Source organism: Mustelus asterias, chromosome 3 (genome assembly GCF_964213995.1).
Source record: "Mustelus asterias chromosome 3, sMusAst1.hap1.1, whole genome shotgun sequence".
Classification (NCBI taxonomy): Eukaryota; Metazoa; Chordata; class Chondrichthyes; order Carcharhiniformes; family Triakidae; genus Mustelus; species Mustelus asterias.
The window spans coordinates 42,322,273-42,338,397 of NC_135803.1; the positions used below are offsets into that span (position 1 = coordinate 42,322,273).

The following is a 16,125-nucleotide window of genomic DNA, read 5'->3' on the forward strand; positions in this document are numbered from 1 at the left end:
ACATGTTTCAAGGAGTTTCTAATATTTCTAGGTCATTAATGTGGCAATATGTTTTCTTATTGGGCAAATGATGAACTATACAAATTCTCATCCCCTTTGTGGCTAATCAGGCAAATTTGTTTGTACTGGTTTGAGAAGCACTTTGTTCCCGAGGCACATGCTCACTGTAATTCAGTTGGGTTTGATGAAAAGTTTAAGATATATTGATGTTGCTTGACAATTACTCAGCACATCATGATGCTGAACTTCTCGTGAAGTACAATTTGTTTGGCATATGTGTGCCCCTGAATGTAATATTGATACAGCCAAAGGCTGCTGCATGTATGGAACCAAGTGACTAAACACTGCAAGACTCAAGCTTGACACAACTTGTAGCCGGCAACTATGTTTGATGCTGATGCTAATATTGAAAGATTGTGTGCATCTATTGAAAAGAAAATGATTTTGGAACTTTTGGAGAATGCAAGGAGTTGTTTTCTTGAGCTGCACAATCATTGAAAGTAAAAAAGAAATTGAAGAATTTATGAACATACACTGTTATGCTCCCAATGTTCCACAATTTCATCATTTGTAAATATGTGAACTGGTTTTGTGTCCAGAGTAGAAAAATAAAAAGAGTGAGGATAACAATGATGACACTGGTGATCAAGTAGACAGTGTCCATGGACAAATATAGTGAGAAAATGTGAGAAGATTTAATTAATGCCCGAGAGCAACATAGCTTCAAAACAGCGCGAGAGATAGTGCTGCTTACCCAATTAAAGAAAAACTAATCAAAGCAAAAGCGAAGTTCATGAAGCAAATGAAATTAGCTGATCGTTGCATCCTAACAGAGAGCTATTGACTTCAACTTCAAATGCAATTCCCATGCTGGAAGATCCTGTTGCTGGCCCATCAGCAACCCCTGTCTCTCCGTAAAACTGCTCTTGAACACAACTTTCAGCCAGATGTAATTAACCTCATCTGCTTTTGTCCATCTAACCACAGAAATGGATAGTAGGATGAATATTTGGTTAATACAGTAAAGTCTCATTAATTATTATTTTTCGAACTCTGATTATGAATTTCTATTTATTCATTTTCATTCTTTATTCCATGTACCTGTAAGCCATTGAATTTGGCCAGGGATGACTACCTGGTGTAACTGTCCAAAATCCAGGAAAATCTGAAATCTGGCATGTATTTGGTCCCAAGGATACCAGATTTTGGACGTCCAACTTGTTGCAAAAACATTGTGTTGAAAAGATTGAAGTTCTTGTTCCATTTCTACTTTCACTTTGTTTCAGACAGGAGAAACAGTACATGAACTGAGCAGAGAAACAGTACATGAACCGAGCAGCCATTGAAAAGTTGTTTAGATTTTCATCATGTAATATTTTCATTTAAATTTGACTTCATAACTAACTACAATCGGAACTCTTCTCAAATAAAATGTCACAATATTTCATCGTAAAACTAAAGGGTTCTTTCCAAAATATTTCTATTTCTGACGACATTACTAAATCATTTGATATTAAAGAAAGCATATGCAACAGGCAATGGTGCTGGGGTTTTTTTTTATAACTTGTATTATTCAGAACTTGAGCTGCCAAATTAGTGGCAGTCATGTGTCATGAAAAGCGGACATAAATTGAAGTAATTTGTTACTCGGACTGACTGAGAGTCACGTTTTTTCTGCTCTGCTCTCTATTTAAAATTCATAGCTCAACAGGGAGTCCAGGGCTGATCCTAATTACATTACATTTTTTTATAGTGAGAAATTAAGGTCCAGTTCATCTAATTGAGCAGGTGTGTAAATCCTTCTCAAGCATCTCTGAATGTATACCGATGTTAGCTGGCACAGACTTGAGGCTAATTGCAGCTCGAACAAAAGCGACCAACATGTTTGCAGAATGGTAAATGAGAACTGTTTAGAAAAATAATAGTGTTGAAGGAAAATAATTTCTCTATAAGCAGAATAATTTGACACAACGTTATTAGAGCAATATTTTATACTTCTACATGACTTCTACAGCCCTTGAAGTGTGTTGAAAATAACCATTATAATTTTAGGCTTTAAATTGTGATCTTTTGGACCAATTCATTGTAGGAAATCATGTACAGTACAAAAATGCAACTTTTGGTAGCAGGATAAAGGAAAGATAACTTCTTCATTTTTCTTTCCCAACTGCTTCCACTGTCCCCTCATTTTGTATTGTTTTCCTTGGTGTTCCTGGCTGCCCAGCAATTTGAAACACTTGGCTAGTACTAAACTATCTCCATTTAGATGATTCAACACTATTTTCCTCCGAAACTCATCTCCAAACTCTGTGGCCTGGGGCTCAGCTCCTGAACAGGATCCTGAACTTCGTATCCCACAGATCGCAATCAGTAAGGATAGGCACAACATCACCTCCATGATCATCCTCAACACCGGTGCCCCACAAGGCTGTGTCCTCAGCCCCCGACTATGCTTCTTATACACCTATGACTGTGCAGCCAAATTCCCCTCCAACTTGATTTTCAAGTTTGCTGATGACACCACTGTAATGGGCCGAATCTCAAACAATGACAAGACAGAGAATCTGGTGAATTGGTGCAACGACAATAATCTCCCTCGATATCAACAAAATGAAGGAGATAGTCATCAACTTCAGGAAGTATAGTGGAGAACATGTCCCTGGCTACATCATTAGAAGTCTCACAACACCAGGTTAAAGTCCAACAAGTTTATTTGGTAGCAAAAGCCACTAGCTTTCGGAGTGCTGCTCCTTCGTCAGGTGAGTGGGATTTCTGTTCACAAACAGAGCATATAAAGATGCAAACTCAATTCACAAAATAATGGTTGGAATCCGAGTCTTTACAGGTAATCAAGTCTTAAAGGTACAGACAATGTGAGTGGAGAGTGGGTTCAGCACAGGTTAAAGAGATGTGTATTGTCTCCAGCCAGGACAGTTAGTGAGATTTTGCAAGTCCAGGCAAGTCGTGGGGGTTACAGATAGTGTGACATGAACCCAAGATCCCGGTTGAGGCCGTCTTCGTGTGCGGAACTTGGCTATCAGTCTCTGCTCAGTGATTGATGCAATGTTGAGCAGAGACTGATAGCCAAGTTCCGCACACATGAGGACGGCCTCAACCGGGATCTTGGGTTCATGTCACACTATCTGTAACCCCTACGACTTGCCTGGGCTTGCAAAATCTCACTAACTGTCCTGGCTGGAGACAATACACATCTCTTTAACCTGTGCTGAACCCACTCTCCACTCACATTGTCTGTACCTTTAAGACTTGATTACCTGTAAAGACTCGCATTCCAACCATTATTTTGTAAATTGAGTTTGTGTCTTTATATGCCCTGTTTGTGAACAGAATTCCCACTCACCTGACGAAGGAGCAGTTCTCCGAAAGCTAGTGGCTTTTGCTACCAAATAAACCTGTTGGACTTTAACCTGGTGTTGTGAGACTTCTTACTGTGTTTACCCCAGTCCAACGCCGGCATCTCCACATCATACATCATTAGAGGCAAAGTAGAAATGGTTAAGAGTTTCAGGTTTTTAGGTGTTCATATCACCAATAACCTGTCTTGGTCCCCCCATGCCGACAGTATAGTTAAGAAAGCCCAACGGGCATCTCTACTTTCTCAGAAGACTAAGAAAATTTGGCAGGTCCGCTACGGTTCTTGCCAACTTTTACAGATGCACCATAGAAAGCATTCTTTTTGGTTGTATCACAGCTTGGTATGGCTCCTGCTCTGCCCAAGACCACAAGAAACTACAAAGGGTCGTGAATGAAGCCCAGTTCATCAGGCAAACCAGCCTCCCATCCATTGACTCTGTCTACACTTCCCACTGCTCGGAAAAGCAGCCAGCATAATTAAGGGCCCCCCGCACCTCACACATACTCTCTTCCACCTTCTTCGTCGGGAAGAAGATACAAAAGTCTGAGGTCACACACCAACTGACTCAAGAACAGCTTCTTCCCTGCTGTCATCAGACTTTTGAATGGACCCACCTCACACTAAATTGATCTTTCTCTACACCCTGACTATGACTGTAACACGAAAGTAAAGTTTATTTATTAGTCACAAGTAAGGCCTACATTAACACTGCAATGAAGTTACCGTGAAATTCCCCTACCCCCTACATTCTGCGCACTCTCGTTTCCTTCTCTATGAACAGTGTGTTTTGGCTGTATAGCATGCAAGAAACAATGCTTTTCACTGTATACTAATACATGTGACTATAATAAATCAAATCATATCTTTACAAACTGGAATGAGTTCTAAGTTTGCATTCAGACCTGAATTGTGGTTTGCTATGTTAAAGAACGTGCTACAATGATGCTGTAATCTGTTAAGTTAAATTATAGAAGGAGTTCCTTGCTCCTTTTTAAATTTAAAAATGTAACATTCTCAGCTAGAATCTGAACGTGCATTTTGGATCAAGAATTGGCACAGGCCGCACCAGATATTGAACTGGTTGTGATCCCAAGGAAAGAAGATTGCATTTTTCTCTCCTCATACCTACTCTTGGGCTACCTTCCAGTTCTATCCTGCTGCTCTCTGTCCCATGACACAGCTATCAGCTTTCTCTTTATTTTTCTCTACTCAGAATGCCTGTTTCAATAACTGCAAATATTATCTATTACATTTTAAAGCTTTGAAAATAGAATTTTATTCAAGGATATGCTCTTTCATAATATTTTTGCTGGTTGAAAATTGAGCCAGAAACACCATCAGTTCTAACAGTGTGTGCTTTTTAAGACTTTTTTTCATCTGTTTTGAATTTATTTTTCTCTCCTAACCCACACATTGAACTACTCCCAGTCTGGTGGTACGTTTTCATAGCTACAAATGTCCTCGAATAACCTTTAATATTTTCCAAGTACACTGTGTGATTTCAACAAATTGGCATAAAAATGTAATATCTGTAGTTTTGCACCAAAGAAAGATTTGTGTTCAGGTTTTACTCAAACATTTTCTCTTGTATTTACTACTTGACCACAATTTCCAAGTGTAACCCTGCCCATATTTTCCAGCATGTGCCTAGATTTACCCAGTTAACCCCTAATCACAGCTTATTGGAGTAGTTACAGTGTATCCACTTTCCAGTAACCTCAATGTGGAAAAGAATGATACAAAATAAAACCTCTTGGTCAGTCTTATTTACAGTTTTGGATCAAACATACACAGCAAGGTGCTACGTGAAAACTCAGTTGACTCTTTAAAACAGAAGAAACACAGTACCAAATTCTCATTTGGGTCGCAGTGAGATCTTCATTTTCTTTTTTTCTGTCTGCATGGTTTTCATGCCTCTAGTCCCTGAGGCATGGGTCTCAAATCAGCTGGTAATTAGCCCCAATGTTAATTTCTCCATGTTCTGGCTAACATTTATACCTACCGCAACACAGATTCACTGATCATTTACTATGTTTGAGAGGCCTTACTGTGTGTAAATTGGTTTTAGGAACAAAGATTTCTGCATTTGCCTACAGAGTAATGGCTACACTTCAAAGTAATTTATGAAGCATTTAGGATCTTCTAGAGGATGGGGAAGGCACAGAATATAAATTCAAGTTTTTTTTTCTCCCTTGTCTCTTTTTGTGTATGAGTGCTTTTAAATTATTCAAATGTAGACTTTATGGGGATGATCTTACCAAAAACATTCTCGGTGAAAACGGGAGAGTATCGCACCCATCTTTGAGCGAGCTCTCGGGCATGATCTTATGCCATTTGGAGAAAAAAATGAGGCAAGGTGCGATTCTTGTCAGTTGGGGGACTGAATGGAGTCTATTCACACTGGGAAGCTGGCTGATGACTGCTAGAGGGACCATTGTGCATGTGCTGAACTCCCAGTGCACTAATTGTTCACAAGAGTACGTAGTTAATGCACTGAGAGATATCTCACTGCCTCAATGGTCTCTGGCCCCACTGGTGAGGCCATCACAACAGGTCCTTGTTGCTGGGGACCATACGTGATCCTCGCCGGTGAGGACTTCCACCGGCGAGGCCGTAAGGCAAATGAGCTCGGACGATTGAGGGCTCACTAACGATATTTAAATTAAGATTTAAATAATATAATCAGCCTCGCGCTGGCTGAACTGTGCCGGTAGTATCATGAGAGGCGAGAAACCGGAGGTGAACCTGGTTTTTTCACCTCATGAGCGATCTTGCCAGTCCGCCACGCCATTCGACTGGTGGGAAAAGCCAGTAAGATGGCCCCCCACTCCCCCCATTTCTTTGAGACCCCCCCACTCCCCCCATTTCTTTGAGATATCTTCTGTAAACCACCGGTCCCTTCCCCAGACTGTATTTCCACTTCTGTTATTTCTGTGTGGATACTTCGTAGTTTGCTTTTAGGTTACAGTTGACTCTTCATACAACAGGTTTTTTAAAATCTGAAATTAAACTATGACTATGCCATCTTTCCCCTGAACCCCCCCATCACCACCTGATCCAAAGATAACTGTATGCAAATGGTTGGAAATCCCTTGAGGCAAATTCTTATGCCCATAAAATAAGCAATTAGTAAAGTGAGCTTGCTTTCTCTCCATTGGTGAAAATCTAATAAACTTCTCATTTCAATTTATATTCTTCAGTTTACTGCATGTGAAGGATGCTCCTCTCCATTCGGTTACAGTTGCTTTTCACGATATCTACAAATCTAATGTACATTGCAGAGGATTTTAAGTTTTTATATAAGAGCATGGATTTACTAACCACGTGCATCAGCAAATTTGATTTATTGCAAAGTACACAAGTTGATGTGTACCAACTGGTATAATAGTTTGCTATCTCTTTTGACATCTGAAGTGTAACAAAATTCCTAAAACTTTGGAGAATGCATTCAAGCAGCTGGGAATTTTCCCCTATGTGCATAACCTGGAAGTTAAACCATAAAAAAAAAGCATCCAGTCTGCTGATGTCAAGTTGTGCTGAAATTTTCCACCAGACTGCACCCAAATATTAAAACGTATAGGCTGGAATTCTCCGGCCATTCACACCGGCGGGATTCTCCAGTCCCGCCGTCAGCATACTCCCACCTCTGGATTTCCCAATGGGAATTCCATTGACAGTGGCGGGACCAGAGAATCCCACCGCTAGCAAACAACACGCCACCTCCCGCGGGCAGGAAACATGCATCTCGGAGGCCGGAGGATCTCGCCCATAATATCAGTAGGAATTGGTGTAAACTACCAGGCTCAAGGAAAGTGTCCAACTCTCTTCATCTTTTTTCGTGCTTGATAAAAGTTTTAACTCATTTAACCATTAGGCATGTTTTGCTTATAAACCTGTAATTGGGGAAGCTTTTCAATTTTTAATGTTGCCTTTTCTGTCATAAAAATTAATACGGAGAAACAGATGTCAGTGAGGATAATTAAAAAAAACACTTGCTCAAATGTTGCAATAAAACACCAAGAAAATTACTTGGCTTCCTGCTGTGCCTGAAAATGTGGACATAATTTGAAGAGAGCCACTGACTGAGCAAGCACATGGGTGAAAGGCTTTGGAAATTGGGGCGAGGGCTATTTATTATGTATGGAGAAGGGATTGGGTAAGAGGGATCAATAGAATATTGTAAAACATTCAGGAGATATATATGTGTATTATGTTATTGCCATCGCATCTGAAATTAAGATGATCAGTCATGATCATATAGAAGGGCGGAGCGGGTTTGAAGAGCTGAATTGCTTACTCTTGCTCCGAATTCCAATGTTCCTAAAATAAAGCCTCCTTTATGTTTGTTATTCAGCAGTGGGCCCAAAACACAAGCAATGTTTAATACTGAGTTCAGTGTCTAATAAATATGAATGGCGTAGCCAGAGGAATGTAACTTGTGTACATCCATAATTCCACCATCTTTTAAGCTATCAATTTGAATTGCACCCATTTTGCATGTGTTTCCGAGGCCTTTTACACTGGAAATTGGAGGTCACAGGGCCATAGGTTCCAGGCTTCCCAGTGACGCATTTTGGGGTGTACCCCAGTGATGTGCAGGGGATCTCTCAAGGCAGTTCCCACATATGGGTTTACCCGACAATTAACCAGAAAGGTTGACTTTCTCTGGATCATTGCGTTGGGCTGAGCCAGTTTTACCCTCATAGTTAGTTTGAAAGAGTTGGAAGGAAAAAGGACATTTCTAACTTCAGAGTAACTTTTAAAGACCCAGACCGAACCCCACATGGGCCATCCTCTGGTGCACAGTCCAATGTCTGAACCCTCATTTACCGTTGAAACTTACTTTCTCCCTTTCAATAGTCCCTTTATCTCAGAATGTATTATGTGTAAAATGAATTGGTGACTCCATTAAAAAAAAAATTGTTGGAGCATTTCTTTTCACCAGCTTTGGCTATTGGCCGTAATTGATGCAGTAATTGCTTGTTTAGATGTGAGAGTTATCATAAGCAGCTCAAGTTTATAGGACCAAAAGCAGAAACAACTTCCACTCATCAGACATTGAGGGTCAGCATTAGACATTTCTCTAATCTTGGCCAAACTGCTGAACACAATAACTATAAAATGAAGGCTTCGTCTTGAGTGTAAATCCTGTGACTGGAAACTCTTAGTGCTGAAAAATGTTCTTTTTAATGATGCCCGTATGGTAAACTTGTATTCTGGAGTTAAATGATCAGAGGTCATCTAGAAGGCTGTAGTGTCGTAAAGTAAGAAGCCTCACAACGCCAGGTTAAAGTCCAACAGGTTTATTTGGAATCGTGAGCTTTCGGAGTGAAGCAGCACTCTGAAAGCTTGTGAATCCAATTAAACCTGTTGGACTTTAGCCTGGTGTTGTGAGACCTCTTTCTGTGTCCACCCCAGTCCAATGCCGGCATTTCCACATCATAGTATCGTAAAAGTTTGTTGTAGTTCTGTTAGATTATTTTCCGATGTGGAGATGCCGGCGTTGGACTGGGGTGAACACAGTAAGAAGTCTCACAACACCAGGTTAAAGTCCAACAGGAGCAGTGCTCCGAAAGCTTATGGTATTTGCTACCAAATAAACCTGTTGGACTTTAACCTGGTGTTGTGAGACTTCTTACTAGATTATTTTCCAACAGAAACAAAGTGCCAGTAGCTCTTGTTTGCTGTTAAAGTATATAGATTATATAAATGTGTTTAATTTCACTTTCTATTATGCTTCTGTTATTTAAACAGAAGTCAAGATAAAAGCCATCATCTGCCTCACCTGCAAGCATTGAATATTTTGTGAATTGTGACCAGATAATGTTTGGATTTCTGTAATTGGCTTTGAACAACTTATTGAAATATTTAAGGTTATTTTTGTTTATTTCCTGACTACATTTCTGCTTCTGATTTAATTGTTAATGTCACAGACTAATATCCGTATTCCACCAAAATATTTATAATGGGTAGGGCGAGTTAAACCAAGGATGACCTGCTGAGGTGAAAAATTTATAAATGGAAATGGGTCTTACAGATTATAAGTGATGGGGCTGTGACTATTTCCTTTGGCAGTTCATGGTAGGATAATCCTTGGGAAGAAAAGCTGTTGATGCACGGTCTTAGAAATAAATGGTCTTTGTATTTTGTGTGGATAGCTACCTCATGTTTTGTCATTGCCAGAGGGCACTAGGTACTTGTTTCTGTCAATTCTCACCAGTCCATTTCATATTTTATAGAACAGGATCGGTCTGGTTTCTCCCTCCTTTGCTGTTGTGATTCCCATTCCAAGTCTTTGATCAAGGATGTTCCAGTGGTGTTTCCCATCCTGATTTGTGCAAATTTGAGCAGCACGTTTCTGGATCGCTTCATTCTTTTGTCACATAAGGATGTCATATAAGGATCCCATAGACAACTTGCATATTCCTGGATTTTAAATGTAGTCAAGAGTTCTCACTAAATGGGCGTTGTAACCCTGAATTCTTACTTAAGAACTGCATTCAAGTAAGAGTTTAATAAAGTGTTTTTTATTTACATATCTTTGAAACTTACTTTTTTTTCTCGTTAGTGTTGTAATCCTCATCGTACATTATATTTTGTAGTTATTCTCCTGACCAATAATATGTTACTGATCCAAGATAACAGTCTTAATAGTGGCATTAAGGAAAAATTAGGCTTGGTAACTGACAACGAAAATACATCACTCTTAATGTGAGCAAGAAAACCTATCTGCACACGAGCTGAAATATTAACAGAGTATCAGCAGCTAGTTTGTTTAAAAGGGTGTAATCTACTGAATTACAATTATTGGGCAAGAACTATAGTGGCTCAGCATTAAAGTATATTGTCTCAAGTGCAATTTGTATTTGTAACTTATTGGTACTATTATGTACTACTGGATTATATCGCTATTTTGTGCGTGCATATTGAGGTTTACCAAAAGTGGGCTGCGATTCTCCCATCTCGCTGCGTTATGTTTTTATGGGGGCAAGGCCTGGTGGGGTGATCGGTGGGATGGGGAGTCCCTCCGCCACTCGGGATCAGTGGGGTAAGGAGGGAGTCCAGCGATCGGGGGTGGTGGGTGCTCTGGGGGTCAACCGGGAGGCCGGCAGTGCGGGGCCACTGTGCATGCACTGATTCCGGTGCTGACAGATCAGCGCATGCACAGTGGCTCCGCTCAGCGCTATGCTGCCGGCCTCTCTGGCAGGGATAGGCCCCGCCCCCCCTTCATACACCCTAGTGACTTCTGCAGTGCAGAGTGTAGGAGATTCTTCTCTCAAGTCCCACTGAAAGAAACCAGCGTGAATTACTCCAGTTTTCACGCGAATTGGACACTTAGACCACAGCTGGAATTCCCCCCCCAAAAATTCTATGAAAATAAATGTAAGCTTTTAAGATAAAAAGTTGAAGCCTTCGCCCTTTAGGGGTAAGTGAATGTTTGTATTCCAATCTTTGATGCACCTGGACAAAAGAACAATCTATTAGTCCAGGGTTCCTTATTTTGATACAGCAAATATTCTGGAATTTTGTTTCTCAATGCTGTCATTCATTTACTCAATCTTTATTGTGCTTTTACTCTTTACATCATCCCTTTTTGTCCTTGTTTGCATTCTTCTATTTTTCTTTGTTGTCTTTTTATTGTACTACAATTTTTATACATGTAACCTCTGGAGAGGCTTTTGTTGATGGAAAATCAAGTTTTGAATTTCTTTCTTGCTCGGTTTCAGTGTTGTAATTTTCTCAGATTAGAATGTCTGCAATAATATTTCACATTAACTTGGCTGGTGGATGTTGTTCTCCTGACATTATGTTTGGAGGAAACCTGAAGACCAGTGACGGTTAAGGTCAAAAAGGGGAAGTTCAAGAGTCTGCTTTGATCGGCGCTTGGTGCCTTTTCTGTGTAATCGCGCAACGTCCTTTGGCAGTAGAGACAAATCTTTAGCCCTTTTATTTATTATTAAAGATTGTGTGCATAGCTTAACCGATGAAATCTCAAGTGTCCATTTGGAGTTTTCCCTTCTCCCATGATTTTGCTGCATTTATATTTTCCAGTCAGACAAAAATAAAGGTTCTGTGTACGACCTAAATTAGTTTAATTGGATCTTGGTTGGTAGGATAAAAATAGGAACACAGGAATGTGCTGAACCAGAAAAGATTGTAATCCTGAATGCTCCCTCAAATATACGAAGGCCAAGCTAGTGCAGGCAGTGAACTTGTGTGGTCTATCACCTTGTGCTTTTAGAAACAGAGCCCTTTTTCCTCCAGAAAATTTAAAAGTAGCTGCACCATGTACACTTTTGATTACATACTACCAAGTAGTGGGTATGCTCTTTAAGATTTAAACCACGTCACTCATCTTGGATATTTCAACCTCCTTGGCTTCCCCTACAGCTTCCCACTTGTGGCATGCTGCATCCCTGCTGTGTTGGTGCTGCATGCATCCTTCAGCTCCAAACTTTAATATTCCATTTTGGTTTTCGCTGGGGCTAGAGTTTGTTGCCGTCTATATTTGATCTTGAATATTTTCTCCTGTAGCAATGTACTGTGCTTTAGGTGAAGAGTAGATTGAGTTTCGTTGTTCTCTGGAGCTGCTGTCGAGTATTGAGGTTTGCAGTTGTTAGGTCTGCCCCTCCATATAGCCGGGGAAATTGTGGTTGCTGGAGAAGGTGAGGAGATAAAGTACCAGGATAATTAAGGCAGGTCAACATGCATTCATTTGAATTGCTCAGAAAATAATTTTTTTCCCCAATACACAGTAAAATGTTCCTGTTTAAACAGTGATTTTTTTTTTCTTGTCAAATCGTCTTGTCTTTTCAGCAAATTTTGTTCTTGAGCATGTGCATGTGTAACTGCTGATCAACATATTTCCAGTAATTAAAAACAGATAATACTGGAAATACTCAGGCAGCATCTGTGGGAGGGTGACGGTCATGGTTTCAATGGATGGTCTTTCATCAGAACTGCTGAGTATTTCCAACATTTTCTGTTTTTTATATCCAACATCTGTTATTTTGCTTGTGTAATATATCTTGTATATGTATGTGCATTTGATTCCAAATGCCTCTAATTCACTCATTCTCTAGATAGATATTCCCTGCAATGTTCAAAATATACGGGGGCGGTCAGCAAATTCATCTTCAACGTCACAAGTAGCCCACATAAAAACAAAGATTTTGGCAAATACTTCAAGGAAGGTTACCCCCACACAACCTTACATTATGGTTCTTTTATGATCCAACTGGACCTGAACAATTGCAGACGCAGGTGCTCGGGATTGGAAAAAGCATTGTAGAGTTTGATCGGAGAAGCAGAAAGAATAGGAGAGACAAAAAAGTGAGGAGTTGCTCCCTCCAATCACAAATTCTGTCTCTCCTATGCTGGCTGCTCCAACTCCAACAATCACTCATCTCTTCCAGTTGCAACACCCTTTCTAATTCAATATAAAAGAAAATAAGAGTATTGGGATCTCCACACCATCGTTGGTGGATCTGGAGGAGGGAAGCCGGCCTCGGCCGGTGTCCTTGAGATGGTGTGAGAAAGACATTGAGAAAGAAGATTGGGGATTGTGGGGAGAAGGAGTTCTCGCAAGGTGAGAGAGAGTCATAGAGATTTACAGCATGGAAACAGGCCCTTCGGCCCAACTTGTCCATGCCGCCCAGTTTTTACCATTAAGCTAGTCCCAATTGCCCGCATTTGGCCCATATCCCTCCATACCCATCTTACCCATGTAACTGTCAATGCTTTTTAAAAGACAAAATTTTATCCGCCTCTACTACCCCTGGAGCATGTTGTGGATAATAGATGACGTTGCTCACTTTCAAACTCGCACCTTATTTTACTTATTTATGTGTATGATTTACCAACTTCTTTAAAAGATTCTTTTCCTTCTAAACTCTCCTCCTAGCCCTGGCTTTCAAATTTACAAACTACTACTGGAACAACAATAACCAAGAAGGAAAAATTTTAATTATTTTCTTTCTCTTCTATATTTGTCCAGTAAGTTATTGTGAGTAAAGTTTAAAGAAGAGAAATCTGGGGTAGAGGGAGAAACATATTGTAGGGGAATTCCAGTTTTCTTTGTTCCCCTTGGGTTTTCCTGTAAGTGCTTCCACTATAGAAGTATGGCTTTGTATAAAAGTTCTTCTTGCCTGTTGTTGTGCACATGTTTCTTTTTAAAAAAATTTGATATGCAGAAAAAGTTGGCAGTCTAGTTGATGTAGAAGAGTCTGATCTTCCAGGGCTTGAGTTTGCTTTAATATCAGCCGCTGGATGAGTACGGAGGGATTGAGTGAATGAAGGAAAGCTGTTAATTATTGTTGGATTCTTGGCTGCCTGCCAGCGCCAAGCCTCTCGTTTCTTTAATATCCTTTAATGGAGGTGTAGAGCGGGTTTGCAAATTCCTGCTTTCAGAACCGTTTGATTTCTAACTTAAATCTTCAAAGCTGCTTTGCCTTCAAGGAGCCCCCGAAGATCAAAAAGTAGCCTTTACAAAAATCTCAAAGAGCCCTTAAAAAAAAAAAATTTAACCCCTGATTCTGTGTGATCTTTCTGACACACCAGTTTTGATTTGTGCTGATTAATTATGACTTGACTGCAAATGATATTCTGTGTTCAGTGATAAGTTCTCTCCTCGTCTTTTTAAGTTAGGCCAATTATTACATCTGTTACTGAATCAGGGAACGCACAGCACGTGCTAACAGGTGGACCACGATGCAAGAAAGTGTAAACCTTCAGAAATGTCCAAATGGCTAAATTTGCAAATTAATTACAGCTGCTATTTATTGCAAGCATTTCTTATTTTTGAATTAAATTGCAAAGCTAGAACCCGGTAGCCTGTAAACCAAACATCCGTAGCTTTCGACGGTTGGACTTGAAACTGGAGCAGTGAACTTCCCTTCAGTTTGATACTGGCAGGAATTCCTGAGGGTAGACGATATGTTCAGTTAACTTTCCCAATACCCATTTTGAAGTTTGGTCTCAGGCACATTTGCCAACTGGTTACCCCAGACTTGTCATTCCAGGAATCAAGGTTGGGACGAGGAGAATGAAAACTGCATTATGAAAGCTCTTGGTCAATCCATTCAAAGCTATTTTGGAATTTGAGTGAGTATAAATACTCAAATGTAAATGAGTTTACTATTTCCATTTAGTCTTCTGTCAATAGCCTTGTAATGTTTTCCTGCTTGTCTGATATCCAAGACGTATTGCACGCTTGTGAGCATTCTATTTATGAGAGCATTGTAGCTGGAGTCACATTTTGTAGATTAATTGTAAACTTAAAATAAGAATGGGAAATGAGGGCTTTTTTTTCAGCTCAGCAACTTTTGATTTGATTTTTTAGGGTAGCAAGGTGGCACAATGGTTAGCACTGAACAAAGAAAGTTACAGCACAGGAACAGGCCCTCGGCCCTCCAAGCCTGCACCGACCATGCTGCCCGTCTGAACTAAAACCCCCTACCCTTCCAGGCACCAAATCTCTCTTTTCCCATCGTTCTTGTATTTGACCAGACGCCCCTTAAAAGTCACTATCATATCCGCTTCCACTACCTCCCCCTGACAGCGAATTCCAGGGACCAAAAAACAAACTGCTGCCTCATAGCGCTAGGGACCCGGGTTCAATTCCTGCCAGTGTCTGTGGCAATGTGTCCTGCCACAGACACGCACACACTGTGTGGAGTTTGCCCATTCTCCCTGTGCCTCCGTAGGTTTCTTCCTGGCGCTCCGGTTTCCTCCCACATTCCAAAGATGTGTGGGTTAGGCTGATTGGCCATGCTAAATTGCCCCTTAGTGTTAGGGGGACTAGCAGAGTAAATACTTGGGGTTCTGTGGGTTGTTGTCAGTGCAGGCTGAATGGGCCAAATGGCTGCCTCCTGCACTGTAGACTCTATGATTATTCAAAAAAAAAAATTCAAGCAGACTCTGTTGCTACTTGTTGTGTTTAAGGATCAATGCAATATGTTGGCATACAACAATGAGTGAAGATAATTGTTATTGATAAAGTTCTTTATAGGGAGAATTTTGGTTAACTCACACAAGCTAAGTACTCTGGGATGTAGATTATCAGGCCCTGAGGATTTATTGGTCTTCAATCCCATCAATTTCCCCAACACCATTCCCCTACTAATACTGACTTCCTTTAGTTCCTACTTCTCACTAAACCATGTGTTCCCAACATTTGTGGTACTTTATTTATGATGTCCTTTGTCAAGACAGAACCAAAGTATGTTTTTTGTTGGCCAGCATTTCTTTGTTCACCATTATAAATTCCCCTGTTTCTGACTATAAGGAGACCTACATTTGTCTTCACCAATCTTCTTCTCTTCACACGCCTATTGTTATAATTCAGCTCAGAAACTCCAAAGTGTTTTATGAAGCCTGCCTGGATAGTAAGTTTTGCAGTTTGTTTTTGGCTAGGGTGAGCATGAGATGCTTCACCTCAGTGGGTCAGTTGAATCCTACCTAAGAAGCTTTTATCAAACAAAGTTTATTTAAGTATACAGTTAACATGTATAGAGAGAAAATTAGCAATAACTTTTACCAATTACAAACAAACAAAAATCATGATATTGTGTAACTCTTTGGAAAGAAAAGTACAAAAGTTTATTAGTCACAAGTAAGGCTTACGTTAAAACTGCAAGGAAGTTACTGTGAAATTCCCCTAGTGAAATTCCCCTAGGCGGCACGGTAGCACAGTGGTTAGCACTGATGCTTCACAGCTCCAGGGACCTGGGTTTGAATCCCGGCTCGGG

At 40.3% G+C, this 16,125-nt stretch overlaps 1 protein-coding gene across 8 annotated transcripts in view; it reads left to right on the top strand.

Annotated features, from left to right (window-relative positions):
- The window catches only part of tbl1xr1a (TBL1X/Y related 1a), a 173,753-nt gene that overhangs the window by 95,746 nt on the left and 61,882 nt on the right, over window positions 1-16,125 (top strand). The window contains exon 3 of one of the 8 annotated variants that reach the window (XM_078208077.1): window positions 14,398-14,479. The exons of the other annotated variants lie outside the window; for them this stretch is intronic. The gene's annotated coding sequence lies outside the window, so the exon portion shown is untranslated. The remainder of the gene's footprint in view (window positions 1-14,397; window positions 14,480-16,125) is intronic. 8 annotated transcript variants of the gene reach the window in all.